This window comes from Pagrus major, chromosome 10 (genome assembly GCF_040436345.1).
Source record: "Pagrus major chromosome 10, Pma_NU_1.0".
Lineage (NCBI taxonomy): Eukaryota > Metazoa > Chordata > Actinopteri > Spariformes > Sparidae > Pagrus > Pagrus major.
Window position 1 is genome coordinate 18,782,370 of NC_133224.1, and position 15,798 is coordinate 18,798,167.

At 39.3% G+C, this 15,798-nt stretch overlaps 1 long non-coding RNA gene across 1 annotated transcript; it reads right to left on the reverse strand.

Annotated features, from left to right (window-relative positions):
- Positions 1-14,607: 14,607 nt before the first annotated feature.
- On the reverse strand, positions 14,608-15,485 carry LOC141003807 (uncharacterized). Its single transcript, XR_012179755.1, has 3 exons — positions 15,403-15,485; positions 15,266-15,300; positions 14,608-14,687 (listed from the first exon to the last, which is right to left on the reverse strand). It is a non-coding gene; the product is annotated as an uncharacterized lncRNA (long non-coding RNA).
- Positions 15,486-15,798: the final 313 nt, after the last annotated feature.

Here is a 15,798-nt window from a genome sequence, read left to right on the forward strand (position 1 = left end):
GGTAAATCTAACAGGGAGCCATATTCATACCTAAAAATGATCTTTGTGATGTACTTCATTCATACTATTGAAGAAAATACTGCAGTTAAATAATCTTCTTGAGTCTAAAAAAAGTGCACATGATCCTTCCTTGACTATAATGTACACCCGATATAAGTTGATTAAATGTGTCATTAATATCAGTTGAAATCTTACCTGCCCAATGAGAGCTCGTGGATTAATGTTTGTAAGGCAGTGGAGATGGATGGGACCTTCATCTGCCGTGGTTTTGCTGTGATCTGTGCAGCCCTTAGCAGAGTAAATGCTTTTGATATGAGAACGTGCAAGTGACACTTTGCAACAGCAATCTTTTCACAAGAAAGTGTGAGACTGTGCGGGCGCTTAGTCTTTCAAGTGTGACCCGCGAGGAGGGGAGCAGTGACAACTCCAACAACATGCTCTAAGATCATTACATAAAGCATATCTTCACTTTATAAGGTATTCTGTGGGAGCATGAAGGCCTTCAAGGTGTGAGGTGAGGGTGCTGAGAGCTGAAGGCCGAGCCTCCTCTGGTTGAGAACTCATTAATGATAGAGACACAGATACCTCACAGATGCTGAACAGACAGAGTCACCACAGAATGGTGTGCAACAGGGCAGATGGGGTCAAATTATGTTGTAAATATGCAAAGATCATGTTATTATACACAATTATGTTGAAATCACAATATCACAGTGTTTTTCAAATGAAGCTGATGATTTTGTCTTTGTGACAGAAGAAAGTCAGCCAGTAGTCTCTGCTTCATTTCAGACTTTATTCTCACAGAGCTTGGAGTCGACAGACCTCATGGTTTTCACCTCAGTCAGGCTCAGACCACACCATGCTGTCTCTTCCTGTGAAACAAGTGAGGCGAAACTAATTCACACCTCCACTCTCGCACATATCCTTTTGTCAAAATGACATGACGCACTTTGGCTGAGAGACAGTGGGGATATGGGGGCACAAACAGCAAAACAAAACCAGATTTTGTTGACAAAATGAAGTCCAGTTCCAGCATGAGCTGCAGTTAAATAAGCTTCTTGAGTCTATCTGCAAGCAGAATAAACAGCATGAGTCTCCACTGCTCTCGCTGATGCAGGCCTCCTTCTTATTGTTGGTGAATACAAAGTCAGGGTGCCGTTATTCAGCTCAGCAGAGTCCAGATTCTGTAAATAAAAATATTCATGTCACTCATCAAACACGGCTGAGTTTGTCAGAAAAAATAAAATCATTATTGATGATAAACCAGACAGCTGATAGAAGTCAGACTTTGATCAATCTAATTCATCACCTCACTGTGTTGTGGATCCTTTGCCTCTTTATGAGCTACATGACAGAAACAGAACATCTCGTCAGTTAGTTGTTCAAAAAATGTGGTTGTGAATACTTTTTGGGAAAGCTTTCATTTTCAAATTAAAAATTAAGAAATACCTGTATGAAGTTTCCTGATTTTGACAACCAAACCAGTGACGACTATAACAAGGACAGTAATGACAGCACCCAGGACCACACTCACTGGCTTTGCTATTCCATCAAACATTTCTACAAGAGAAATGATTAAATGAAACTTTAAAAAAAATATTTTATCTCTTGTGTGTAGACATATCCGTTTCTTTCAAAAGACAGACACGACTTACCTTGAACCTTTAAATATGTTGCACTGACAATAACTGAGTTTCTATTTGAGTAAAATCCACAGAAGTACAGTCCAGAGTCAGATAATTCCAATTGTTTGATCTTCAGAAAGACAGTAGTGGTGTTTGATGACATACTAAATTTGCCATTTTGAAATCCATCACAGAATGAAGTATTTCCATCAGAGACCATCATATAGGAAATGCAGCTGTTGTTGAGGCTGTTACTTAATTTGAACCAGTATATGCGAAAGGGATGTCTGGTAAAGTTGGAGCAGAGCAGTGTGACTTCTTCACCAAGCTGAGACTCCACAGTGTGAAACTCAGAGACTGAGACGGAGATCCATCCTGAAACAAACAACATGATATTTATCCATAAAGTAGTAATTTAACAAGAACCGAACAATTACGATTGTTTGGGTTGCTATTTTGACAAGAGGTAAAGTTGTATTAAAAGATGTTGGTAGATATACTTACAGAATAAAGCTGTTACCAAGGTGAGGTTCATCATGATGTGTGCAGTATGGCTGCAGCTCTGAACTGTGCTCCACTGAGAGTGGTCTCGATGTATAAAGGTGGGTGTTTCTCTGGCTGCTCGAACTGAATGTTTTCATATAAATGGACGTCACAGCCACAAGGAGAGTGAGACACTGTAAATACGATAAGAGGCGGAATTCGGATGTTTTGGTGGCACAAAGGGCTGAAATAATTACAGATAAATAGAGAAAATTGAAGAAGTAAACGATAAAATTTAAAATAAGCATGCATTATTGCTCATATAGACAATAAACGTCACAAAACATACAATTTAGGTCTACATATCAACATGTCAGTGTTGTTTTAAGATACGAAGGCGTAATACTTCTAGCCCAACCTTCTCCACCCACAGAAAGTCATGGAGAGTAATAGAAAGAGTCAAATTTGTGATTTTGGCCAATACAAATAAAACGTAATTGATGTGGCTATGAGTGAGTATCTCCCTGTTAGACTCACTTGTCTGATTATGAAGTGTGTGGGCCATTGATGTATGCAATAGCAAAGACATAGAAAGTACATTTACACATTTCATTTTTTATTTCCACTAGAGATTAATATGATACAAATATATATATATATATATATATATATATATATATATATATATATATATATATATATATATATATATGTATATGTATATGTATATATATGTATATATATATATATATATATATATATATATATATATATATATATATATATATATATGTATATATATGTATATATATGTATATATATGTATATATATATATGTATATATATGTATGTATATATATGTATATATATGTATGTATATATATGTATATATATGTATATATATATATGTATATATATGTATATATATATATGTATATATATGTATATATATATATGTATATATATGTATATATATATATGTATATATATGTATGTATATATATGTATATATATGTATGTATATATATGTATGTATATATATGTATATATATGTATGTATATGTATATGTATGTATATGTATATATATGTATATATATATATATGTATATATATATATATGTATATATATATATGTATATATATATGTATATATGTATATATATATATATATATATATATATATGTATATATATATATATATTTTTTTTTAAATAAAATACTTTTTTTCAAAGTTTCTGTTGAGTTGCAAGTGTAAGTTAGTCCCAAAAGCCCAAAAACACTCACACAGGGGAAGATAACATTCACTGCCTGCAGATGGCAAACTTTCCTTCAAAATCAGCATTACTGCATCTTGTCATGCACGGATGGTGGTTTTAGAGGTGATGATTGTTGTGTCTTCTCAGAAGTTCCACTCCTTTCATCTGTTTTACCTCTCTCTCTGTGAGAACACTCACACATTGTAGCGTTCACCCTCACCGCATCCAAGCACTACAAGTTGCAGTTGTCCTTTAAAACGCAAAAGTGTTGTTCTCAGCCAAATGGGTCCTAACAGCTTTGTTGGGATGTGTTCTAAAGCATGGGAAGTCTGTCAGCAACACATCCATCAAATGTGACATCAAAACAAACTATGTTAACAGTTCTGTTTTTCTTGTCTGTGTTTTGTGGCTACATTGTGAAAGAAACGCCTGTCCTCCTCAGAAAAATGATCAGATCGGGCGAAAGCAGTTTAACTGGCCGTAGTGATAATTACTGTAGCAAAGGAGGAAGTGGTGGTATAAAGAGTGAAAAAAGTCCACATACTATAGGGTGGATAGTACGAGGTGGATGGATGGGTAAAGCAAACACAGGAGACCACTGATGGTGTCCTGTCTCAGACTAAAAGTCAACGGTGAGTTATTTGACCTAAAACTAACCAGGTAGTTTTTTGTTTCCAAACAAATCTGCCAGTGTGTGACTGCAAGGGTCTGCAAGGTGCTACAATCATGTTGTGGGAGTCACTGGCAATCAACCTATTCAGTGGTTTCGGTGTGAGGATGTGTTGTCCATCAGACATGCTTGTTGGATGGTCCCATAGCTTCAGAAACCCTCTCCCCCGACACCTTTCTGACGTCAGATGGAGGAGATCTGTGTCCAACTATTTTTCTTTCTTTCTTAAACCACAGATCTGACATTCACACCCAGTTCACACCTTAATGGGTCAGCTTTTTGTAGGTGAGAAAAGAGCCTGAGTTTTAACTTCTCTCTTTTTTCTTTGTTCACACATCTGTTTCTGTCAATCGTGTGAACAACTGCTGCAACACCATGAATGTCTTGTAGGAGAGACTGCCTGAAAATGTACTCTAATACCCATATTGAAACAACATGGCAGTTCCCCTCATGTTAATGGCCAACAACCATGGAGTTGTTGGAAAGCACTTCAGATGGATCAAAGATATTAATGTAGCAAGTAAAGTAACTCAAGTCATTACTAGTAATATGATTATTGCTTTAAATGAGTAAAGTCACAAGTAACAAGACATTTTTTACATGTGCAGGCAGCTGCATTGAGATTACCAAGAACATATCACTGTGATTATGTTTGTAAAATGTCACTCTGACTCGTCAGAGAGAGACGGTGGAGTCGTCTCATTTCAAATCTCCCTGTTCGAAAGAAAGTGATTTTATGCCAGAACTTACTGAGGCTGCAGAGAATCAACACTGTTATCACGGTGAAGTTCATCGCTGTGCATAGATGAAGCTTTGTCACGTCCTCAACTCAACTGTGCTCCAAGGAGGGTGCTCTTAAAAAAAGGAGGCGAGGCGGGTGCTACTGTGTAGCTTATTGTGTTGCTCTGATTGACCACATTAGTGCTTTCATTAAAATGTGTGTTGATGCAGAATGTTCACATCAGGGAAGATGAGACAAAACAAGGCTCACCACTCTGATGTTGATATTTTTCCTGTGCTGTCCTTTTATTTTTTTGATGGGCCATTTTCAAAACATGAATTCATCTGTTAATAAAGGTTTGGATTCTGCCTGCATGTTATTGTTATTGCCCCTTTTCAATGTCCATGTATATGGGAGCTTCACCTGCTGTTGTTTTGTTCCGATGTTACATCTCAAAGATGTGCTGGAGTATTTTCTTTTAAAATAAGGCTGGATTTAAAGTGTGAAGGGGGAAATATGTAAAATATAGGCAGTTTAGTTTAACATAGAAAAAAATAAATTAACTGACATTATAATCCGAATGTGAAGAAACAACAGTGTTAACATCATGTCAAAGATGTCTATGTCCTGTGTTTGAGAGACGTCTACTGAAGTTAGCATGGTACCAGCTAGCCCTGGTCCCTCCTGTTCCTTAAAACCACTTTGTACCAGAGGGGGCCCTGTAGCTTTTAGCACAATAAATGAACAAAATATTTTCACAAAATGTCAAGAAAAGACATTTGCCTCCATTTAACCGAAAACATACAACTGTCATACAACCGACTAAGACGAGCATAACTGTTATGAAAGTCTCTCCATTAAAACTTGCACATTTTTCAAATAAAACTCACTAGGACAGTCTTGGTTTGTCTTTCATCAATCACCCCAGTTTGGTCAAAATGAGTTCAAAATCCACCGATTCACCGTCTGTCTCTCCCCACCTGCCGTGTCCCTGAAGTCATAGTCCTCGTCCTCACTCAAACTGACCTCCATCGCCTGAAGGCTGTGTTCAGTCCCAGTCTGGTGTTCAGTTGTGTTCACTCTCCTCAATGTATTTTTATCATTATACTCACACCACATATACATGCTGACACCTTTAAGATACTGTAAATGTCCACTGCTACAGACCCCGATTCGATCCTGCTGTCCCGAACCTGCCACTCAAACTACTCAGTATTATGTATCAGTTTACTTGAGGGGGCACAAAAAGGGTAACTAATGATTAAGTAATTAGCAGTTACTGAGTAGTCACTAGTTTGTTTCTCTCAGTGGCTGATTCATAGTTAATCAGGACAAACTCATGAATAAAGTAGTATGTCGATTCACAGATATTGATGAACTAATCATTATCTAATGATTCATTAATATAGTTTCTCCCAGCCTGATCTCTTGTAACTCATCATTATCTACTGTATAGTCCTCACATCAGTTATTTCAAGAATGACTTATTAGTGACTCATTAATTATCAAGTCATTCCTGATTCATTTCTTATTCGCTCCTTAGTATCTACTCACATGTGTGTGTATCTTAAGTGTTACCTTTTGTCTCTGTTACAGAGGAAAGTCAGTCAGTATTCACTGTTTCCTTTCAGCTTCTTTTTGATCCACTTTCCACTTTTCCACTCCTCCACTTTAACAGACCTTCATCTAAGTCTCACTATATGAGACTCTGGACAGTCATTATCGTCCAGACGGACTCCTCCACTGTCAAATACTGATCATGTGTTTTTGTTAAATAGACACTGAAAGACATAAAATGCTGAGAATTAAAGCTCTGCAGTGGGAAGGCACTTGATCTTTATTTCAAGTTTAAATGTTTTGGCAGGAGTGGTTATTGCTCTCATCAACATGGCATACAAAAGCTCAAAGCATTTTCATATATAACAGTATCAGTTCCAGTTTCTCCTGAGTCTATCTGGTGGAAGCATAGATAACATTTGTTTCCAGCTCTCCTCTTTTTGCTTTCGGTCGAATTGTCACTGCCGCGTAGTTCACGTCATCATCACAGCCCACATTCTGTGAAAAGAGGACTTACAGTCTTAATATGGTGACTTACAGGATCTTAATTCCCTCAATATAACACCTTCTGAATGAATTCAGTTACAAACAGTACAATGTTCTTAGTAAGACTACCTTCAATCCATATTTAAAGAGGCTCTGTGTTGTGCTGGAAGCTGGTTGTTAAAGGAATAGTTCACTCTAGAACGAAATTCAGTCATTATTGACTCACCCTCGGGGATATTTTTGCTGCAGGACGGTACCCCCGCGGGTCTCCAGCTGCACTATGAGGAATAAAAAAACTACACCGGACTTCTCATCAGCCTGAGGATGAGTCAATAATGACTGAATTTCGTTCTAGAGTGAATTACTCCTTTAATGTTTCAAACACCATTTCTAAACTAACGTCAGCTACTGTTGCTCTGTGTTAACAGAGCGAATAGGGGAACTAAGACGAGGCACTTGAGAATGTGCATAAAGACACATCCTTTGGACTGGCAGACAATCAACCCAAGTCCTTCACACATAAATCTACAGTCCAGCAGCATTAAACAGCTTAAACAAATCATCCACAGGCTTGTATAAGCAACCAAGAGAGACGGGGAAGGTCTCATTTTCACATCATGTTACAATCTGCTCACATATGGCCAATAAAAAGTGTGTAATACATGTAAATAGCTTCAAATTATTACTCAGAACCCCTTTAAAGGATTGTGACAAAGAAATTTACTGAGCAGGATATTTTCAATGCCAAAAATAAACTCGTTTGTGCTCTCTAGTGGACCCTTGAACATAATTTGGCCATTTCTGGACTGATCAGCGCGTATATAGGCCTCATAGATGCAAATATATACAGTACATATATACAAATACACTGATCTATAAGGGAGAAGCCAATGTGAGCCGATACAATACAGTTCTGGCTGTTTTTCGATTTGGTTCTATCAAACAATATATAAAGTAAATATTAAAATTGGATTCACCTCTCTTTGCTCTGGATTCTGGTCTTCCTTAACAGCTTTGTGACACAAAGAAGACATCTGGTCAGTTTTCCAGCATATTGACAAAAGTTAAAGCATTTCCACTGGCAACAAGACAGAGACAGTAACTGAAAAAGTACCTGTCTGAAGTTTCCTGACTTTCACAACCAGACCAATGATGACCAGTACAAGGACACCAGTCAGACCACCCAGGATCACACTGGTCAGCTTTGCTATTCTGTCAGACTCTCCTACAAGAGAGATTGTTAAGTTAGAATCTAATTTCCCCTGAAAGGCTTCAGACCAAGTAAAAGTAAAAACTGAGCTTCAACTGTTTCACCTTCAAACATTTCATAATCTGCACAATGAAAGAAATCTGTAGTAGAATCTCACTTTTACCTTTGCTGTCCTCGTCACCATGTGGCTCATCACTGCCTTTTAAAGAAAAAGAGTAAAGATAAATTTAGTCTTCATTTTGTTTTGACAGATTTACATCATAATTAAATTTACCAATGTTTTGACAGCCACTTTGTTTCCTGTGTTGTAAGAAGACAATTCTGGAAATACAGAATAAACATAAATGAAGAAAGAATGACAAGACAAGACTTTAGAATGACCTTACCTTTGACAATTAAACGTATTAAACTGAAAGTTGGTTTTCCGTCAGAGTAAAATCCACAGAAATACAGTCCAGCATCAGATTTAGCCACAGAACTGATTTTCAGAGAGACAGTGGAGTCGACGTCTTTCATTTCAAATCTCCCTGTTGGAAATCCTTTGCAGTTTTGAGCGTTACCTGAGTTGATCTTGACAGAGACACAGCTGACCTCGGTTCTGTTGACCAGTCTGAACCAGAATATCACTGCGCCATTGTTGTAGATGTTGCACCGCAGTGTGACTTCTTTACCAGGCTGAGCCTCCACAGTCTGAGACTGAGAGACTGAGGCAGAGATCCAGCCTGAAACAAACAGCAGTACCAGTATGAGGAAACGTCATAATACATGTAATAATAAGTAAATAATTGTAGTTCTGCTGGTTTAGAGAATTCAGCACAGTTACTGAAGAAGCTGAAGAAAGTGATTCAATGCCAGAACTTACTGAGGCTGCAGAGAATCAACACGGTGAAGTTCATCGTGCGTATGAAGCTCTGTAAAGTCCGTAACTCAACTGTGCTCCAAGGAGGGTGCTCTTAACAAAAGGAGGCGGGTGCTACTGTGTAGCTCATCTTGGTGCTCTAATTTACCACATAACCACTTTAAGGGCAGTGTGTGATGATGCAGAATGTTCACGTCAAGGAGGATGGACAAACCAATGCCCACCACTCACTCACTCATTTTTTTCTTTTTCTTTTTTGGTGGACTGTTTTCAAAACATGAAGTCATTTTTTAATAAAGGTTTGGATTCTGCCTGCGTGTCATTGTTACTGCCGGTTATCAATGTTGATGTATATGGAGCTGCTATATAAGTATATTACAGAAACACTACAGACCAGACGGATCTGTCCAATCAGAACAGTCGTTCTTTTTGGTCTCCTTCACTCTACTTCCTATCCAGTCTTCCTCCTCTCCTTGTCTCCGCTCTGACTTGAAAAGATGTTTGTGGTGATGTTGCGGATGCATCTCCGGCGAGTTTTCCCATAAAATAGTGTTTTCATAAAATAGCGCCAACAAGCTGTAAGTAGAAGAATGAATGTGAGTGACACTGGATGTGTGAGCAGCACATGTGTGTGCTGTTACCTCTCACTTTTCATTTCGAAATCCATATTAACAGGTTAGAGCAGCCACACTGGTAGTGGAGTTGAGCTTCTCATGCGTGTGTCAAAACGAGGCTGCAGCGTCGCGTATCTCCTATTTTTATTTTGACACGCATGTGGTTCTCAGCAAACATAGACCTGTATATGACCTGTAGGCAGTCACATGGAGATCATACCAGCATTTCACTACAGTTTTAATGTCTGTATCTGTAGAATATGTCACAGGCATGAAGAGGATACACACAACAGGTGAAAGGCAGTTTGTTTCCTGTACACTCTCTCTCCTTCCCTCTCTCTCTTTCCCCCTCCTGCTTTCTGCTGCCCAGAAGGTTTGAGATCTCTTCCTTGATGTGGAAGGCTGCTCCATCTCCCACTCCCCAGATTTCTGCAACCTGGGCGTCATCCTGGACTCTACCCTCTCTTTGGAGGCCCACATCAAATCCATCACCCAATCTACTTTTAACCATCTAAAAAACATCTCTAGACTCGGGCCATCACTCTCCAACTCTGTGGCAGAAACCCTCGTCCATTCCTTCATTACCTCCCGTCTCGACTACTGCAATGGTGTCCTGTTCGAGGCTCCCAGCAAGGCTCTGGACAGGCTCCAATATGAGCAAAACTCAGCTGCCAGGGTTCTCACCTGCACCAGACCTCGGCAGCACATCACCCCCACCGTCGTTCAACTCTGTTGGCTCCCCGTTAGGTACTGCATCCATTACAAAATCCTCCTTCTGACCTACAAATCTCTCCATGCCCTTGCCCCCCAGTAACGGACCTCCTCCACCCCTATACCCCATCCTGGAAGCTGCAGTCCTCAAATTCTGGCTCCTTATCAACCCTCCACACCCAGCTGCAAACTTTTGTGGAACTCTGTCCCTTCTCATATCCACAATCCTTAATCTCTGGACACCTTCAAAAAACACCTGAAGCACCACCTGTTCACCAAGGCCTACAACCTCAGCTAACTCTGTCTACCCTCCATCAGTCCATCCCACTCTGTCATCCACCCAACCATCCCTCTTTCCTGACTGAGCTGATTCCTGATTATTATCATTTTTTCTGCGTCCTCCTTGATGTAAAGCGTACTTAGGTCTCTTGAAAGGCGCTGTATAAAACCAAGATATTATTATTGTTATTATTATCATTATTATTATTATTAAAGGCGAACTCCATGTCAACAGATAGGATGGGCACACACATGTGAGTGAGCAGCAGCAGCTCAGGAACGGTACCACCTTTGCAAGGTTCTGTGATCATGTTGTTTTGGGAGTCACTGGCAATCAACCTATTCAGTCGTTGAGGCATGAGGATGTGTCGTCCATCAGACATGCTGTGTGTGTTCAACTATTTTTGCATCTTTCTTACACCAACGATCTGACATCCACACCCAGTTCACGCCCTGATGTGTCAGCTTTTTGTAGGTGAGGAAGGAGCCTGAGTTTGAACTTCTCTCTTTTTTCTTTGTTCACACATCTATTTCTGTCAATCGTGTGAACAACTGCTGCAACACTATGAATGTCTTGTAGGAGAGACTGCCTGTAAATGCACTCTAACAACATATTGAAACAACATGGCAGTTCACCTCATGTTAACGGCTGGCAACTGTGGAGCTGTTGGAAAGCACTTCAGATGGATCTTTGCTGAATCACTGATATTAATGTAACAAGTAGTGTAATTAATTATTACTAGTAATATGATTATTGCTTTAAATGTGTAACAAGTAACAAGGCGTTTTTCACATATGCAGGCAGCTGCATTGAGACTACCATGTACATATCACTGAATATGTTTGTAGCTGTGATCCAGAGTGGATGGTTTCATATCAGGCTGTAAAAGTGGCACTCTGATTGGTAAACTTTTCACAAGTTTGATAGATGGGTGTCAGTCTGCCAGAAGTGTGAAGATACAGGTGTGATCCCTGATTCAGACAGTCAACACAGTGCATGGTGCAACAAAAGGCATGTGGGTGTCACAAATATTCACAAACACAACTACCAATCTTTTAAAAATAGATTTTCTTTTTTAATTCAGGCATGTAACAGTTGAAATGTCCAGTTTCCACACTGATGTTCTTCAAAAACAGTAACTGCTTTATTTCAGACTTCATTCTCACAGCGTGTTGATCTAACAGACCTCATGGTTTTCTCCTCAGTTGTGCTCAGAACACACTGCGCTGCCTCTTCCTGCTGAACAAGTGAGGTGAACCTCACTCACTCCTCCACTGCTGTAGACCTCTATCTATCTATGGTCTATCTGGACAGTGACCAAGGTCAGACAAAACTAGCAAGACATGATAGAACAAGCACTCTGAAAAGTCAGCTATTTAGTCATTTGGTTATTTGACCGTTTTGCAATAATAAAATGTGAACTCCTCCAGCCAACAAAGAACACAACAGCAGATTAACATGATAAAAGCATCAGTTCAACTCTGAACCTCTCTGAGTCTGTCTGCTGGCAGTATAAATGACTCGAGTCTCCACGTCTCTCTCTGATGCCGGCCTCCTGCTTCTTACTGGTGTTGTGTAAAAACTCAGGGCTGCATCCTTCAGCTCATCAGAGTGCAGATTCTGTAGACAGTACACAGTTACACATGTCAAACAGCTGATTTTGTGAGTAAAGGTAAATCATGACCTGGTGTGATTCTGATCTTCAACATGTGAAGACATGTGACAGTAAAGGATAGAACTTGATTCACCTCACGCTGTTGTGGATTCTTTTCTTCAGTGGCAGCTGAATGACAGAGACAAGGGCACAAAGCAATTTAGTAGTTTTTCATCATACCGACACACATTTTATGCAGAATGTGTAAAAACAATCAAATGAAAATAAAACATTCTCCTGAAGTACCTGTCTGAAGTTTCCTGACTTTGACAACCAGACCAACGTTGACATTCACAAGGAGAAAGGTCAGACCGCCCAGGATCACACTCGTCAGCTTTCCTATTCCGTGTCAGAGTCCTGCAAGAAAGATCATTAAGTTAGAATCTAATTTCCCCTGAAAGGCTTCAGACCAGGCTAATATAAAAGAAATAAAAAGTAAAAATTGATCTGAAACTGTTTCACCTTCAAACATTTCATAATCTGCACAATGAAAGAAATCTTTAGTAGAATCTCACTTTTACCTTTGCTGTCCTCGTCACCATGTGGCTCATCGCTGCCTTTTAAAGAAATTAATATAAAATTAGACTTGACTTTGTTTCCTGTGTTGTAAGAAGACAATTATTGAAATACAGAATAAACATAAATGAACAAAGAATGACAAGACTTTAGAATTTGACATTTAAACTCATTAAATTGAAAGTTGGATTTCCACCATTGTAAAATCCACAGAAATACAGTCCAGCATCAGATTTAGCCACATCACTGATTTTCAGAGAGACAGTGGAGAAGTTGCTTCTCATTTCAAATCTCCCTGTTCTAAATCCTTCGCAGTTCTGAACATCAGTTGAGGAGATCTTGACAGAAACACAGCTGACCTTGGTTCTGTTGACCAGTCTGAACCAGAATATCACCGCTCTATAGTTGTAGATGTTGTTGCACTGCAGTGTGACTTCTTCACCAGGCTGAGCCTCCACAGTCTGAGACTGAGAGACTGAGGCAGAGATCCAGCCTGAAACAAACAGCAGTACCAGTATGAGGAAACGTCATAATACATGTAATAATAAGTAAATAATTGTAGTTCTGCTGGTTTAGAGAATTCAGCACAGTTACTGAAGAAGCTGAAGAAAGTGATTCAATGCCAGAACTTACTGAGGCTGCAGAGAATCAACACTGTTATCACGGTGAAGTTCATCGTGCGTATGAAGCTCTGTAAAGTCCGTAACTCAACTGTGCTCCAAGGAGGGTGCTCTTAACAAAAGGAGGCGGGTGCTACTGTGTAGCTCATCTTGGTGCTCTAATTTACCACATAACCACTTTAAGGGCAGTGTGTGATGATTCAGAATGTTCACGTCAAGAAAGATGAGAATAACATTATAATCCGAATGTGAAGAAACAACAGTGTTAACATCATGTCAAAGATGTCTATGTCCTGTGTTTGAGAGACGTCTACTGAAGTTAGCATGGTACCAGCTAGCCCTGGTCCCTCCTGTTCCTTAAAACCACTTTGTACCAGAGGGGGCCCTGTAGCTTTTAGCACAATAAATGAACAAAATATATTCATACAATGTCAAGAAAGGACATTTGCCTACATTTAACCGAAAAATACAACTGTCATACAACCGACTAAGACGAACTTAACTGTCGTGAAACTCTCTCCATTAAAACTTGTGCATTTTTCAAATAAAACTCACTAGGACAGTCTTGGTTTGTCTTTCATCAATCACCCCAGTTTGGTCAAAAGGAGTCCAAAATCCACCGATTCACCGTCTGTCTCTCCCCACCTGCCGTGTCCCTGAAGTCATAGTCCTCGTCCTCACTCAAACTGACCTCCATCGCCTGAAGGCTGTGTTCAGTCCCAGTCTGGTGTTCAGCTGTGTTCACTCTCCTCAACGTATTTGTATCATTATACTCACACCACATATACATGCTGACACCTTAAATATACTGTAAATGTCCACTGCTACAGACCCCAATTCGATCCTGCTGTCCCGAACCTGCCACTCAAACTACTCAGTATTATGTATCAGTTTACTTGAGGGGGCACAAAAGGGTAACTAATAATTAAGTAATTAGCAGTTACTGAGTAGTCACTAGTTTGTTTCTCTCAGTGGCTGATTCATAGTTAATCAGGACAAACTCATGAATAAAGTAGTATGTTGATTCACAGATATTCACTTTAACAGACCTTCATCTAAGTTTCACTATACAAGACTCTGGACAGTCATTATTGTCCATACGGACTCTTCCACTGTCAAATACTGATCATGTGTTTTTGTTAAATAGACACTGAAAGACATAAAATGCTGAGAATTAAAGCTCTGCAGTGGGAAGGCACTTGATCTTTATTTCAGATTCAAATGTTTTGGCAGGAGTGGTTATTGCTCTCATCAACATAGCATACAAAAGCTCAAAGCATTTTCATATATAACAGCATCAGTTCCAGTTGCTCCTGAGTCTATCTGGTTGAAGCATAGATAACATTTGTCTCCAGCTCTCCTCTTTTTGCTTTCGGTCGAATTGTCACTGCTGCGTAGTTCACGTCATCATCACAGCCCACATTCTGTGAAAAGAGTATTTACAGTCTTAATATGGTGACTTACAGGATCTTAATTCCCTCAATATAACACCTTCTGAATGAATTCAGTTACAAACAGTACAATGTTCTTAGTAAGACTACCTTCAATCCATATTTAAAGAGGCTCTGTGTTGTGCTGGAAGCTGGTCGTTAATGTTACTAACACCATTTCTAAACTAACGTCAGCTACTGTTGCTCTGTGTTAACGGAGCGGAGAGGGGAACTGAGACGAGGCGCTTGAGAGCGTGAATAAAGACACATCCTTTGGACTGGCAGACAATCAACCCAAGTCCTTCACACATAAATCCACAGCCCAGCAGCATTTAACAGCTTAAACAAATCATCGACAGGCTTGTATAAGCAACCAAGAGAGATGGGGAAGGTCTCATTTTCTAATCAGCCCATATATAGGCCTCATAGATGCAAATATATACAGTACATCTATACAAATACACTGATTTGTCAGGGAGAAGTCAATGTGAGCCGATACAATACAGTTCTGGCTGTTTTTCTGTTCGGTTCTATCAAACAGTATATAAAGTAAATATTAAAATTGGACTCACCTCTCTTTGCTCTGGATTCTGGTCTTCCTTAACAGCTATGTGACACAAAGAAGACATCTGGTCAGTTTTCCAGCATATTGACAAAAGTTAAAGCATTTCCACTGGCAACAAGACGGAGACAGTAACTGAAAAAGTACCTGTCTGAAGTTTCCTGACTTTAGCAACCAGACCGATGATGACCAGTACAAGGACAACAGTCAGACCACCCAGGATCACACTGGTCAGCTTTGCTATTCTGTCAGACTCTCCTACAAGAGAGATCGTTAAGTTAGAATCTAATTTCCCCTGAAAGGCTTCAGACCAAGTAAAAGTAAAAACTGAGCTTCAACTGTTTCACCTTCAAACATTTCATAATCTGCACAATGAAAGAAATCTGTAGTAGAATCTCACTTTTACCTTTGCTGTCCTCGTCACCACGTGGCTCATCGCTGCCTTTTAAAGAAAAACAGTAAAGATAAAATTAGTCTTGATTTTGTTTCGACAGATTTACATCATAATTAAATTTACCAATGTTTTAACAGCCACTTTGTTTA